The following is a 15,534-nucleotide window of genomic DNA, read 5'->3' on the forward strand; positions in this document are numbered from 1 at the left end:
TACAAAACACCAGTTATTGTTTTTATAATTGTTATACAGGTTGCGATATTATTATTGTTGTGACAGGTTCCTATATTTAGTGCTAGGCAATCATCCCTAAATAAGATTAAAATTTTCCCGCCAAAAGTGTTTTGTTGCAGCGTACATATATATATGTACGCTGCAACAAGGGTGTAAATTTTGGCAAAATTTTAGACTTGTTGCAGCGTACAAATAGATGTACCCTGCAATAGGTGGGGTCTTTTGCAGCGTACACGAATTTGTACGCTGCAACAAGTCAAGATTATGGCGAAAAATTTGGCACTTGTTGCAGCGTACATTTATATATACGCTGCAAAAAAGTACTTTTCGCAGCGAACATTGTACGCTGCAACAAGTTCAGACTTGTTGCAGGCCCCCCAGTTGCAGCATATGATGTACGCTGCAACAGGGGTCTAAAAGCCCGCTGCAATAAGGGTTTTTTCTACTAGTGAAATCACTTTTAGAGAATTCATTTAGATGAGGCCTGAAACTCACTTAATTGTGTAAGTAATATAGACCCTGCATAATACTTGTAGTAGTCTGTCCTTAACGAGTTGCTTTCTTATCATACTTAGCCTTTAATTAATAAAACCAAACTCAAACCAACCTCTGAAGGCCTAAATATTTATTACATATAATACCGCAATAATAATCCACATAACTCCTATAATTTACAACGGACTTAATAATAAACCTTAAACAATAAGACAAGACACGTCTTCCAAGAGATTCCCACCTTACATCAATGAACTTTGCATTAACAACTATGAATCGCTAGCCATCGACTTAAACTTGATCATTTAACCCTGCAAAACACAACTCTGTCCCCACCAGGGCAGGTTCAAAGAACAAGATCAGGGGAAATATGAGTATACATTATCCAACCTGAAATGCATTTGATATGTGGCTCAAAATAGCTTTAGCTTCTTTTTGTTTTATGTTTTGTTTTAGAAAAGCAACAGTACTTATTCAAAACACTTGGAAAACAATTACACGATAAAAGTATTCTTAAATCTTTTGAAATACATTTCACGAATTCATTATCATTCAAATTTAGAATACACTACATCCACCTATCATAATCTTTCTCATATAACTTCCCAATTTCACAATTACATCAAAAGTTAGTCTCAAGACTTATAACTCATCTAGTTATTTTCATATTCTTGATCACTTCCAATCATACTTCATCTAACACTTACTCAGAACATAATCCAAATATTTCTCCAAATATAACCCTTTTTCAAACCATGAAAAAGGCCACTGAGGTAAAACTCATTAAATACTAGGGACCCACTCTCTCCTCTCCTGTTTACCATATGCATGGAATATTTCTCAAGATCAATGAAACTGGTGGGTTTACACCATGACTTTCACTATCATTCTAGGTGTAAGTCAATGGCAATGAATCACTTGTGTTTTGCAGATGATCTGCTCATGTTCTGCAGGGGTGATCTTACCTCTGTAACACTGATGTTGGAAGGTTTCAAAGTGTTCTCTAAGGCCACTAGATTGCAGGTTAACCCTGAAAAATCCTCTATTTACTGATGTGGAATGAGTTCAACAACTCAGGCCAACATTCAGCAATGTTCTGACTTTAAACTTGACTCCCTACCCTTCAGATATTTGGGGGTACCTATAAGTTCTAAGAAGCTGAGGGCTGGTGATTGTGAACTATTAGTTGAGAAAATGGTGGCAGAAATCAAAGTATGCACCTCTCTTTTACAGCTAGTGAATTCTGTACTCATGAGTATGTAAGGTTATGATTCATATGACAAAACATAAATCATGCGGAAAAACCATAAAGCCAGGAAAGCATATTATTTACACATAATCATTTAGCATAGTTTAGATGCATACACTTTGTTGCGTGCCCTCCCTAGCTGCGCCCGAACCGAACAAGAACAAGTCTTTTAGGACTCCAAGTGTCGTCCCTCCGTAGATAGTCCACAGCACGTCCGGATCCGCCTTAAGCTTGACCAACTAGGATCGCCCTTAAGGTACTTAGAATTTTCGGCTATTGTAGGCAATTATATGACTGAATTTTTGCTCTCAAAAATCACTTTGAATACTTGAATACTCGATGTAAATTATGAGCCCTTAACTCATATTTATAGACCATGGAATAAGTAATCGAATCCTACTAGGATACGAATTAATTAAATTAGAATCGTAGCAGAATTCTTATTTAATTAATTTATCTTTTAGGATTAGGAATTTTAATCATTAAACAAATCCTATACTCTTTAGGTTTCGTATGTGAACACAAACTCTACACGAGCATGACCCGCAAGCGTGCAGGCCATGCCCGCGCACAGCCCACACGGCCGCTCGGCCCACGCGAGCTACATGCCCACGCGAGCTGCAGCAATGCTCGCAGCCCATTGCTGCGCGCGCTGCCATGGCCTGCTGGGCCTGGCCTTGCGCTGGGCCTGGCGTGGCCTTGGCTGTTCGTGTGGCGCGCTTGGCTTGCTGGGCGATGGCCTGGCTTTGTGCTGGGCCTTCGTCCGGCAGGCCTCGTCCGATGCTTATTCGTACGATACGCTTCCGATTAAATTCCCGATTCCGGAATTCATTTCCGATACGAACAATATTTAATATTTCCGATTCCGGAATTAATTTCCGTTTCGAACAAATATTTAATATTTCCGTTTCCGGAATTATTTTCCGATTCCGATAATATTTCCGATTCTGACAATATTTCCGTTTCCGGCAATATTTCCGATTCCGGCAATATTTCCATTTCCGATAATATTTTCCGACACGTACCATGTTTCCGTTTCCGGCAACATCTACGACTTGGATAATATTTATATTTCCGATACGATCCATATTTCCGTTTCCGGCAATATCATCGTGTCCGGAGTATTCATTTCTTGCCTGTGACGATCTCAGCTCCCACTGAAACCAAGATCCGTCGATTCTGAATATCCATAGATGGAGTATTTAATGCCATTAAATACTTGATCCGTTTACGTACTATATGTGTGACCCTACGGGTTCAGTCAAGAGTAAGCTGTGGATTAATATCATTAATTCCACTTGAACTGAAGCGGCCTCTAGCTAGGCATTCAGCTCACTTGATCTCACTGAATTATTAACTTGTTAATTAATACTGAACCGCACTTATTAGATTTAACATAGAATGCATACTTGGACCAAGGGCATTATTTCCTTCAGTCTCCCACTAGTCCTTAGGGACAAGTGTGCTTTTCCTAATTCCTTTGTCGCTCGATGCTTGCTCTTGAACATAAGGTAAGAGTTGTCATCCTTATTATGTCCAGAGGTGTTCCTCGGTTTCAGAGTTCAACTGATCAAATAAACAGATAATCATAGCCTATGATTCATCCGAGCACGGCCATGCATTTCACAGTTTCTAGCTCTCCGAGTGGCCTTGTACAACTTTTAAGCATCTCATCCCGATTTATGGGAGGACAATCCCAATCTTGCGATCTTGAGATTAGACTTCGTTTGATAGGTGATTACCTGAGAGTTGCCTTTATAGCCTCCTTTTACGGTGCGACGGTTGGTCAACGTCAAAGCAACCAGTTCTCAAACAAGTAATCTCAAATCACTCAGGTATTGAGGATTTAGTGTCTAATAATTTTAATGAAATTTACTTATGACAGATTTTCATCTCTTACAGTAAAGTTTCATAGGTCTTGTCCGATACTAGTCTTCCCAAAGTAAGTATCTATGCAAATGATTATGACATTGCCATGTCCACATAGTTCAAGAAACAGAACTACTAGTCATCTTGCATTCTAATCGTCTAACGTTTTCTATGCGTCCAATTTTATAGAAAACTCCGACTAGGGACCATTTTCAACCTTTGACATTCAAGTTCACTTGATAGACATTTCTTAGTCACAGGACTGGTCCTGACAGTCTATCTTGAATATATCGCCAAATTGAAGGTACTCATCATTTAATACTAAACCAAGATTAAATGGAATATGAAAATTCATTTCATATATGATAAATGTTTAACCCCATTGTTTTACAACCATGGGCCTCAAACCCATCTTTAAAACAGTTCATGGAATTCAAAGCTATGCTTGATTTCCAGTGCTACAACGTGAGTGTTGCTTCTCACTTGTTGCATAGGTTTAGTTATCACGCTTTGCCAATCTTAACATCCTTTTCATCGAATGTTCTTCGAGATATGATGATAAGAACTTTTGAGTATGTTTATTTTGTGATCTAGTCTTTCTTGCTACATTAGTGGTTCTACGCATTTTGCAATGAAGAACCATTAAGTCAAAAGACATGTGATCTTCCCAAGTTCAATGAAGAACTCATATAAACAACTCTATTTTATTGCTTCTTAGGCAATAATTACTTTTACTTCAACTGTATTGGTTGCTAGTGATGCTTTGTTTGGATCTACTTATCCAAGCAGTTCACAGATATGTGGAAGACTCTCCAACTATATCTTAGAACATAGAAATTATTATTTTAATTTCCCACGCAACAACTCATGGTCTTCAATCCATGTTGCCATTTTAAAACACGATGCTCTTTAGCTCGTCCTTGTCAATGGTTAACTCCAAAGGGTCTTGCTTGATCCTTTGCCAGTGTTTATGCGTGTAGCATCAATATTTAGCATATCTTTATTTCCTTGAATCAAGAACTATTCCTATGTACCTTTTCAAGTACCATAAGTATTCTTGACCTCAATCTAGTTGATCTTCACTTAGATCAATAGAGATTGGTATATGTTCGTCATGCCTAAAGTCATACGATACGTTTTTGGCGATCCTCATATTATATCATACATGATAAATTCTTTTGCAGAAGAATTCCCAATTGAATTCTATTCATGTAACTTTAGCTTATCTAGTTTCAGTAGATACTAAATTCAGCTAAATTCTTTGACATATAATATAGGTTAAGAATCTCATTTAGACTCTTTGATGTTTAACTTAGTAAATGCTTATACATAGTTCAAACATCCTTTACTTAGATTTATTCACATGGGTCGAATATCTCCAATGGAGACTTTCGTGTTTGATTTAGTAAATGCCATTACTTAATCCAAAACAATATCATAAGATCTTTGTAAATAGATCTTAATACCCAGTATGTACTAACTTTCGCCATGGTCCATCATTGATGAATAATTTCAAATCTAAGTCATTAGCATTTGAATGTTATTTTACAATAGAGAGATATGTGTGTGATACACATAGGACCAATTAAGTTTTTATGTATTCCCACTAAACTTCTTATATATCTATAAGAATCATGTATATTTTATGAAACTAAAATACTTATTAGCTTCATTAAAATATAATTCCAATTCCCAATTGCTTGCTTAAATCTGTACTTAGATTTTATAAGCTAGCTTTCTCTTTCAAGCATTTATTTGGATCCACAAATCCTATGACATACCATGTACATAGTTTATTCCAACATTTGATTGAGGAATACGTTTTGTCATCCAATTGCTATATGTACCAATATGCAATCATTGCTTGAATTATAGACTTGAGCATTACGATTATGCATGAGGTTTCAACACAATTCACACCATGAATTTGCTTGTAACCTTTAGCAACTAATCTCGCTTTGTGTGTGAACACAATTTCATGTTTGATGGTTTTTATCCTTAAAACAAACTTGCAACCAATAGGTGTGAACCTATTCTTGCAAATCAACAAAATTTCAATTTTATCATCAAAACATTGAGTATGTTTTATGGCCTCTAACCATTTAAAACATTTGAGTCTATATATGGCCTCTAACCATTTTAGGGAATCTAGGTTTCGTCATAGCTTTCTTACAAGTCACAAACTCATTAATCTACATGATAATAGTTTGACTGCAAGTTGTAGGTTTCTTCACTATCTAATAGAAGAATTGCATAGTTTCAGTGACCTGAACTCCATGTTTCTTCACTATCTAATAGAAGAATCTCATAGTTTCAGTGACTTGAACTCTATGCCTACAAGGGTATAGAACATCAAACAACAGAATATCAATAGCCACTTAAAATTCCTTTGAATATTCTGTTCTCCTTGAAGCACTTGTAAAGTCTTCTAAGAGATGTCTATTCTTTAAAGCCACTTCTAAAGTCCTTAAAGAATAAGTTCGGTTTTTCTGAAGCACTTCGAAAAGCCTCCGGAATGTCCGTTTATGTTTGTTGTTGAATGTGAGTCTTCCTGTGTTTGAAAATAATAAGAGGATCGTGATACCACTGTAAGGTTATGATTCATATGACAAAACATAAATCATGCGGAAAAACCATAAAGCCAGGAAAGCATATTATTTACACATAATCATTTAGCATAGTTTAGATGCATACACTTTGTTGCGTGCCCTCCCTAGCTGCGCCCGAACCGAACAAGAACAAGTCTTTAGGACTCCAAGTGTCGTCCCTCCGTAGATAGTCCACAGCACGTCCGGGTCCGCCTTAAGCTTGACCAACTAGGATCGCCCTTAAGGTACTTAGAATTTTCGGCTATTGTAGGCAATTATATGACTGAATTTTTGCTCTCAAAAATCACTTTGAATACTTGAATACTCGATGTAAATTATGAGCCCTTAACTCATATTTATAGACCATGGAATAAGTAATCGAATCCTACTAGGATACGAATTAATTAAATTAGAATCGTAGTAGAATTCTTATTTAATTAATTTATCTTTTAGGATTAGGAATTTTAATCATTAAACAAATCCTATACTCTTTAGGTTTCGTATGTGAACACAAACTCTACACGAGCATGACCCGCAAGCGTGCAGGCCATGCCCGCGCACAGCCCACACGGCCGCTCGGCCCACGCGAGCTACAAGCCCACGCGAGCTGCAGCAATGCTCGCAGCCCATTGCTGCGCGCGCTGCGCGCGCTGCCATGGCCTGCTGGGCCCGGCCTTGCGCTGGGCCTGGCGTGGCCTTGGCTGTTCGTGTGGCGCGCTTGGCTTGCTGGGCGATGGCCTGGCTTCGTGCTGGGCCTTCGTTCGGCAGGCCTCGTCCGATGCTTATTCGTACGATACGCTTCCGATTAAATTCCCGGTTCCGGAATTCATTTCCGATACGAACAATATTTAATATTTCCTATTCCGGAATTAATTTCCGTTTCGAACAAATATTTAATATTTCCGTTTCCGGAATTATTTTCCGATTCCGATAATATTTCCGATTCTGACAATATTTCCGTTTCCGGCAATATTTCCGATTCCGGCAATATTTCCATTTCCGATAATATTTTCCGACACGTACCATGTTTCCGTTTCCGGCAACATCTACGACTTGGATAATATTTATATTTCCGATACGATCCATATTTCCGTTTCCGGCAATATCATCGTTTCCGGAGTATTCATTTCTTGCCTGTGACGATCTCAGCTCCCACTGAAACCAAGATCCGTCGATTCCGAATATCCATAGATGGAGTATTTAATGCCATTAAATACTTGATCCGTTTACGTACTATTTGTGTGACCCTACGGGTTCAGTCAAGAGTAAGCTGTGGATTAATATCATTAATTCCACTTGAACTGAAGCGGCCTCTAGCTAGGCATTCAGCTCACTTGATCTCACTGAATTATTAACTTGTTAATTAATACTGAACCGCACTTATTAGACTTAACATAGAATGCATACTTGGACCAAGGGCATTATTTCCTTCAGAGTATATGTGTTTACTAGGGAAAGATTTTCCTTCTTCTTAAGAAAGTCACTCAAAAGATTACAACTATATGCAGGTCTTACTTATGGTTTGGTGCTTATGATGATAGTAGACCATGCAGTGTTGGATGGGATCAACTTTGTAATCACAAAGATCAAGGTGGGCTGGGTTTTAGGAAAATCTCCCTTTGGAATCAAGCTGTTGTAGGAAAACTGGCCTGGGCAATCAGTCAGAAACAAGACAATCTTTGGGTAAAGTGGGTGCATACCCTATATGTGAAACACCATAACTGGCAGCAGTTCACTCCAACTCTGGCTGCCAGCGGTGCCATCAGGTATATCTGCAAGGTGAAAAGTAGTATCTCTGAAGCTCTTAGCTCCACTCAATGATTGGATGATCCCAAGTACTCTATCAAGAACATTTATGGAGGGTTATGTACTCAACAGCCAAAAGTTCACTGGCACAGATTTGTTTGGAATAGATTCTCAGTTCCAAAACACAAGTTCACTCTTTGGTTGGCTCTCTTGGACAAATTGAAAACTAGAGCAAGGTTATTTAAAATTGGTGTGGGGGATGATCCCACGTGTGCTATCTGTGGCTCAAATGTGGAAACTTTCTCCCATCTGTTCTTTGAATGCCCATTCAGCACTGACTGTTTACAGTTGGTTCTGGCTTGGCTTGGTTATACTGTATCCAGAACTAACCTTACTCAAATTCTTCAGTGGGTAAGAAGGAATTGTAAGAAAGAGTTCAGAAGGAAGGTTATCTTCACTGCTTTGGCTGGCCTTGTCTATCAGATTTAGAAGGCAAGGAATGCTGCTGTCTGGAATCTCCATGTTCCAACTAAACAGTTCATTTTGAAGACTGTCCAGTTTGACACTAGGCATAGAGTTCAAAACTTACTAGACAAAATTGTCAGTAAGATAGATCATGATTGGTTTAGGGCACTGTAAGTGCTCCTATGTTGTTTTAAGCTCAGGTTGTTGAGCTGTAGGTTTTTGCAGGTTTGGACCTGGGATTCTTCCTCTGGTTCCTTCCTGGCTAGGGTGTAATATCCCTTTCTGTTGATTAATATATTGTTTGCTTGCTTGCCAAAAAAAAAAACTCAAGTAAAACTCTTTGCCACAACATTGCCAAGTTTGCTTCGTAATATTCTCATAGACATAATTCAAATGCATATTACACATTCAAAAGAAATCCATAATCTATGCGAAAGCCATCACAACAATATTCAATTATCTAATTGCACAACCTCTCCAACTTATACCATCTCTCACCTGAATTCCCAATTAACACAATTATTCATGCAGAAGAATAAAGGTTCTTAAAACATTACAATCCAATTTGCAAAGCATTATTCAATTCAAGAAACACAATTCAATTTGTAATTCAAATTTGGCAAAACACGATTCAATTTCCAAACCACAATTCAGAATTCATACATATACATAATGATGAAACACAAAATATAATTTTAAATTGAAGATGGTTGGACAATGTGTACCTTCAATTACCAAACATAAATCCCAAAGCTATACATTCGATCATCATTCTCTGCTTAACTCCATGATTCGATTTTCCTTATTCGTATTCTAACAATTTACCTCAACAGCCAAAGACACGAATTAATACCCCATTCATCTATTCGAATTAAACTAAGTCAATTTCTCTCAGAAATCTTCAGAATTAGACTTCTTAATTCCAATCTAAGCTACCAATATCCTTAATTGAATTCCTTTTGAAACCTTGAACGATTTCTTTTGAAACTACAGTTTAGATTTAAAATGAAACATAGTCTACTTAAAGAAAACGAATTAGATTGCTCGCAATGGATTATGATTTAAATCATAATTGTAATATTTAGTTAATTGACTCAACGAATCAATTTGAAAAACTCAATCATATTTTCATTTAGAAACCCGTATTTGATCAAGAAACATTAATCTGACATGATAAACATATTGCCAAAACCGGCTTAATTCAATAATCAATATTATCTCTATGTCATTGAATTAAAAATTCAATAACAATTTATATTCTCATAATCATTTAAATGGAATTGGGTAAACCGAAAAATAGATGGAATAAATTTTGGTTTGAGTTATACCCTTAAGAGGATTATGGAGCAAGAAAAGTAACAACATAAACAAGGCAACGACCAAAAACAACAACAACAACAACAACAACAACAACAACAACAACAACAACAACAACTATAATCAGAAGCAGCAGCCCGACTCTGGCAGAGCCACAAGGCCGCGACACAAAGCAGAGGAAGAAGGAAAAGGCAGGGAAGCAGCAAGTAATCACGGTAGATACATAGCAGGTGTGACATAATCAACGCAGCAGCAACGCCGATAATGAGGGGTGGCGCCACCACGGCCGGAGGAGAGAGACAATCAAGGAAAGAGGAAGTTAGGGTTTGTGATTTTTCCCCAATTCAATCAAATTCAAATCATTTGTGAACAAGATTAGAGATATTACCCAATTGAGTGACGGAACATCAACGACGAAAATTGAAGGCCACCATCGGCGGCGGTATCGTGCAGGGACGAGGGATAAGAGCACCACAATCAACACAACAACCACCAACAACGAACATTATTAATAACAGAAACAACATCACCGGCGAGAGGGAACGACCGTCGAGGCCGGAGGTTCGACGATGCAAGGAAGAAGAGAGAATTCTAGAAGAAGGAAGAGTGAGGGAATCGGTGAGGAGAGAGAAAATGAGGGTCAAGAGGAAAGGAGATGTTTCCTGAATTTTGTTTTTTGAGAATAAGATCATTTACACACTTCATCTACTTGAGTGGGCACGTGGCAAAGAGGAGAAATTAAAGGCATAAATTTGATTAGAAATAGTTGTAATTTATAAATTAATTTTGAATTTAAATTTAACAAAATACCATTCATTCTTAAGAAATCAAGATTGAAACTCCAATTTCACAATTAATCCTTGAGTCTAAACAACTTTACTTGGAATAACCAAATCTTAAATCTTTGAACGAATAGATTTGCAAAAATTCTATCATGGTTATTATTTATTCAAGAATTAATCTAAGTTATATTAAAAGAAAATTTAGGTAAAACTCGAGAATTTATTTTGAAGGCTAGCTGAAGAGGTAATAATAAAATTCTAAATTCACTTGCTAAGTTAAAACTATTAAGCCATAATCTTGAATAAATATAGAAAGAAAAACTTAAGTACCATTTTCAGAAGATAATTATCCCTAATATAAGATTAAGAGTTGCTCAAATTTCTGGGCTATTACAAATTAAGTATAGCTGCAAATTACATTATAAAGAAGTCAAGTAATAATAATAACATACGTCTTTCCTTTCTGAGGAAACACGACGCATGCAATCAAGTGATGCAAAGAAGACACATTTACTTCCTTCAAGACGCATATGATTTCAAAAAAATAAACAATTAAAATTGCAATTACATTATCACCCATCGATAATTGGCCCTAGGTTTGCATCCCAATACACAAATTTATCAACATTCTCACAAAACAGATAAACCTAGCATGGATTGCAAATGAAAAAAAGAACAGATCTGCGCAATTATCTTAGATTGGCGACGATGTCTATGAAGTTTAAAGAAATTGAGCATAAAAAATGACTCATAAGAATACCAAAAGGGCTTTGCTCTGTGAGTGTATTGAAATAATTAAAACCTAACTATCTAACACAACATGAACCTTAATAAAAAAAAAACCAACTATAATTCACACTACAAAACATTCGAATCGAACATAAACGATGACCCACGTGATAATTTTCGATGATTTTCAAGGCATGATACTCCAAAGTAGCAACCACACATTAAAGCATTTGATATAACTTTGTGCTTAACCATTAAAACTTGAGAGTCGAGTATTAAACAAGCCAAGAAACATGATTCCCTTCTTATCATTCTACAATGCCGATTACTTCCAGAAATCCTCGAGGTTTCGCCTTAATCTTTGGGTCCCAGTAACCCTTCACTCATTCTGCACAAAGCGCAAATTACAAAAAAGTGAAGTACCCTTCAATTCCAAATAAAAGAACTTAAATTGAACCCTAAAAAATCCAAATCCCCAAAATATTAGAACACCCAAGTTCAAAATCTTCAAAAGAAAAATCCATAAGAACTTCAAACCTCAAAATTCCGACTTTTTTTGGACAAATTGAAAGTTCGCAACTTAAAATTACATAAATCCAGATGAACTTTAACAAAGTAAAGTAGCAGAGTAAATTGATAATAAAATAAACAAAGGATTACAAAAATGGAAGGTAAAGTAGAGAACCCAATAAATCGATTGCTAAAAAAATTCAAATAAATCGATCATTTATAACCCAGATTTGAGCCTATTTTTTTCAATAATAAATTGAAACAAAAAGCACCTTTAATTTTAGTCAAATTGAAATCTGTGTGAAATCGAAAAAACCAAATTTGAGGCTTCTAAAGAAGTTAATACAGATCTGAACCGATGAACAACAAAAACCTCAAATTTTTTATAAGCTTCATATTCAAAAAAAAAAATCAATTATGTTAAAATTCACTATTCTCAAATTCTTGATAAGTTTCATATTAAAAATTAAACTATTATGTTAAATTCTTGAAGGAAAGAATTGTTAATTACTTGCTTTGAGCAGGATGATGCATGCTTTCATTTGAGATTCGATTAAAAAAAGTATATAAAAAAGCTTACCGCAATAACTTATGCAGGCACTTGTCAAGATTATCTCTCCAAGTCCACCACAATTCACAGCTTCGTTGAGCAAGCTAGATAAGTAATTTCCTTGCAAAATCGATTTAAATAATGGAGCTACATCATCAATCAGGGCGTTGTAGCCCCATGGCGAGTGCCATTCCTTTTGTACAATCTTCTCACCAAAGATTGAGCATCGCGTACAGATCTGAACCGATGAACAATAAAACCCCCAAATTCTTGATAAGTTTCATCTTCAAAAAAAAATAACACAAATAAATTGTAGACAATTCTTTATCAAATCTAGATGAAATTGAAACCGCAAGAATGCAGAAAAGCATAAAATGAAAAAACATAAGTTCAATATGTTGGTTGTGTTGTATTACTGGTACAGAGAAATTAACAAATTAAGGAAGAATATTAGAGAAATTAACTGTAATACCTTGTATTTTTCTATAATTATAAATATATTTAATTATATTTATAAAACATTTCGTGTATTTTTATAAATTATTTTTCATTTAATGAGAATTAAATGCGCTTTTATTTTAATTAATTTAAATATTAATTATTTCGAAAACCGGATTTTATTAAATAAATTCAAGGAATTTATTTAATCGGGAATTGTTGGGTCGTATTTCAAAAACGAATTTAATAAACTTAAAGCCCGGTCGTTTTGTTTTAATTAAACCCAACAAAGCTTGCAAGGGATTTAATGAATTGAGCCCGGTAATAAGCCCAACTCAAACTACCATAACCTAGCCCACATGGGAGAGAAAAACTATAAATAGACCCTCTCATTAAACCCTCACAAATTTCACACACTCTCTCTCTCCCTCTCTCTTGCGGCACACCCACACGCCCCTCTCCTCTCTCTCTTGGCCGACTTCCTTGCAGCCTAAGGCACGAGTGCCGTGCGTGTGTGTGCCCATCCCCGTGTGCCAAGCTTGATGCCCCTCTCTTCGTGCCTCGCCCCGCAGCGCAGCACCATTGTTGCTGTTGTGTCGCGTGTGCCGAGCCCCGCGTCCCGCAGCCCCGTAGTCCCGCTGTGTCCCGTCGTGCTCTGAGCCTCGTGCTCGTGTGTGCGTTGTGCCCCAGATGTGCGTTGTGCCCCTTGCTTGCCTGCCCCTTCGCGCGCGCGCGCCCTTGCGGTGCGTTGCGCTGCTGCTGTTGCTTGTTGTTGTCGTGTGTGTTGGTCAGCATACACACACACGATTAATTAATCGTTGTGTGTGTGTGTGTGTTGATCAATGGTTTGATAAAATTATGTTTTCAAAAATATTAATTTTCAGCTTTTAAATTGATTTGATTATTGTGATTAAGTTTGATAATTGAATTGTTTAGATTAATTAAAACGGTTATGAACACCGTATTGGGTTAGTAGTATGTTTTAATTAAAGAAATTGGTTTTGATGATTGAGTTTGTAATTTTCAGATTTAATAAGTTTAAGTGTTGATTTTTAAAGTCAAAACATGTTTTCAGATTAAACTATTGTTAGGGTTTTGGTTTCAAATTGATTGAGCGGTTGATTCACATAATTTAATGACAATTTAAATTATGGGAATCAACTTAAATTTTCAGAATGTTTTTAAGCTTTAAAAAGTTGGTTTTTAAGGGTTTTAAAGCTAAAAAGTCAATGTTTTTATGTTGGGACTTGAGTTGACTATTTGAGACTATTAAATTACCAATTAATGAATGATTTCTAATTAAACTAAGGGTTTTAGTTTCTTAAATAGTTGCTGGAAATTTAGTAAACATGGATAATAATTTAGTTCTCTTATTTTGTTTTATAGGAGTTGATTTCTAGTATGTCGTGATTCGCACAGTGGCCCCCGTACTTAGGTATTCCAGGTACGTACAAGACTAGGGTGACCACCCATCCCTTGAGGACTTTGTGAAGTGTATTGAATGCGAATCATGTGAACTTATGATGTTATGAATTCATGTTGATGATTGGGAATAATTATGTTGTTGTGAATTCATGTATAATGATTGAGAACAAGCATGTTGTTATTATTGTTGAATCTATGTGAACGAGCATGTTATGAATTGAATTATGCTTTATAGATTCTGTTGAACTATCATGTTATGGACTTTTATAATCGTTGAATTATGTTAAGCTTGTTGTTCAAGTTGGTTTGCATGTATGAGTATTGCGCATGCAAGTTGTTATTATTATTATGCTATAGTACAGGATGTCTAGCATAATTATTGAGCCAATCGAATGTTGCCGGTGAGCAACATATATTCTACCGAGGGGTAGAATATGTTGAAGAGTCTATGTGAATTGAATTATGGACAATTCGTGCTAAGGGCACACCCCGCTTGTTAATAGGCAATGTCGGGTTATCTCAAATAGTGTTTTTGAGAAGGAACAATGGGAGTAATTTCACTTGAGTCTATGTTTGATCACAAGTCTTAAAGAAGCAAAATATTGAAGAGTCATTGTTTAATTGTTTAACTTTTTAATTGTTTGTATGTTGTGTCTTGAGTCGCCTTGAACATAACATATTAATTAACGTAAAGTGTAACCCAAAAGAGCTTCAAAACTCTTGGAAAGTATATACCTTGAGTATGAACAATGGGGGGAGACTTGCCGGAAAACTTGTACTCCTCGAATGATACAAGACGTTGTTTCATTCTTTCTTTTTAGGCCGTTGTGCATTGGAATTCCGTCGGTAGGATCCGACTGTCGGTAGGAGTCCGACTTATTATTATTTGGTGTATGGTGGGCTCCCATCACCCTTTTCTTTCCTTTTGAGGATACTTTACTTTACCCGTTCGAAGCTACTTTTTATTAAACTGTGAGTCAAGAGTCGTGTCATGTGTCGAGTCTTGTCTCCATGTTTATTTGTTTATTATATGGCTTTTGCATGATTATTTAAACTGTCGAGTGAAGCATGTTAGGATAGAAAGTAATTCTAGCTTGTCCGTACTCATCTTTCGCTGACTTCGTGCTTCATGTCTTCTGGTCATGGCCTTTGCCTTAATGACCCTATGATGATCCATCAATTGCATTTGCGTTGTTGGGGAGTAGATTTTTAAATAAGCAGGTTTGTAGAGATAACTTGCGGGAGAAGTTATCATGTGATTCGTGTTGAGAGTTAATCTTCCGTATTTATAAACTCTACTTTTATTTTAAAGTCATGACTACTATTTTCAGTTAATGGATTTTTAAACGG

The sequence above is a fragment of the Spinacia oleracea genome, chromosome 3 (genome assembly GCF_020520425.1).
Source record: "Spinacia oleracea cultivar Varoflay chromosome 3, BTI_SOV_V1, whole genome shotgun sequence".
Classification (NCBI taxonomy): domain Eukaryota; kingdom Viridiplantae; phylum Streptophyta; class Magnoliopsida; order Caryophyllales; family Amaranthaceae; genus Spinacia; species Spinacia oleracea.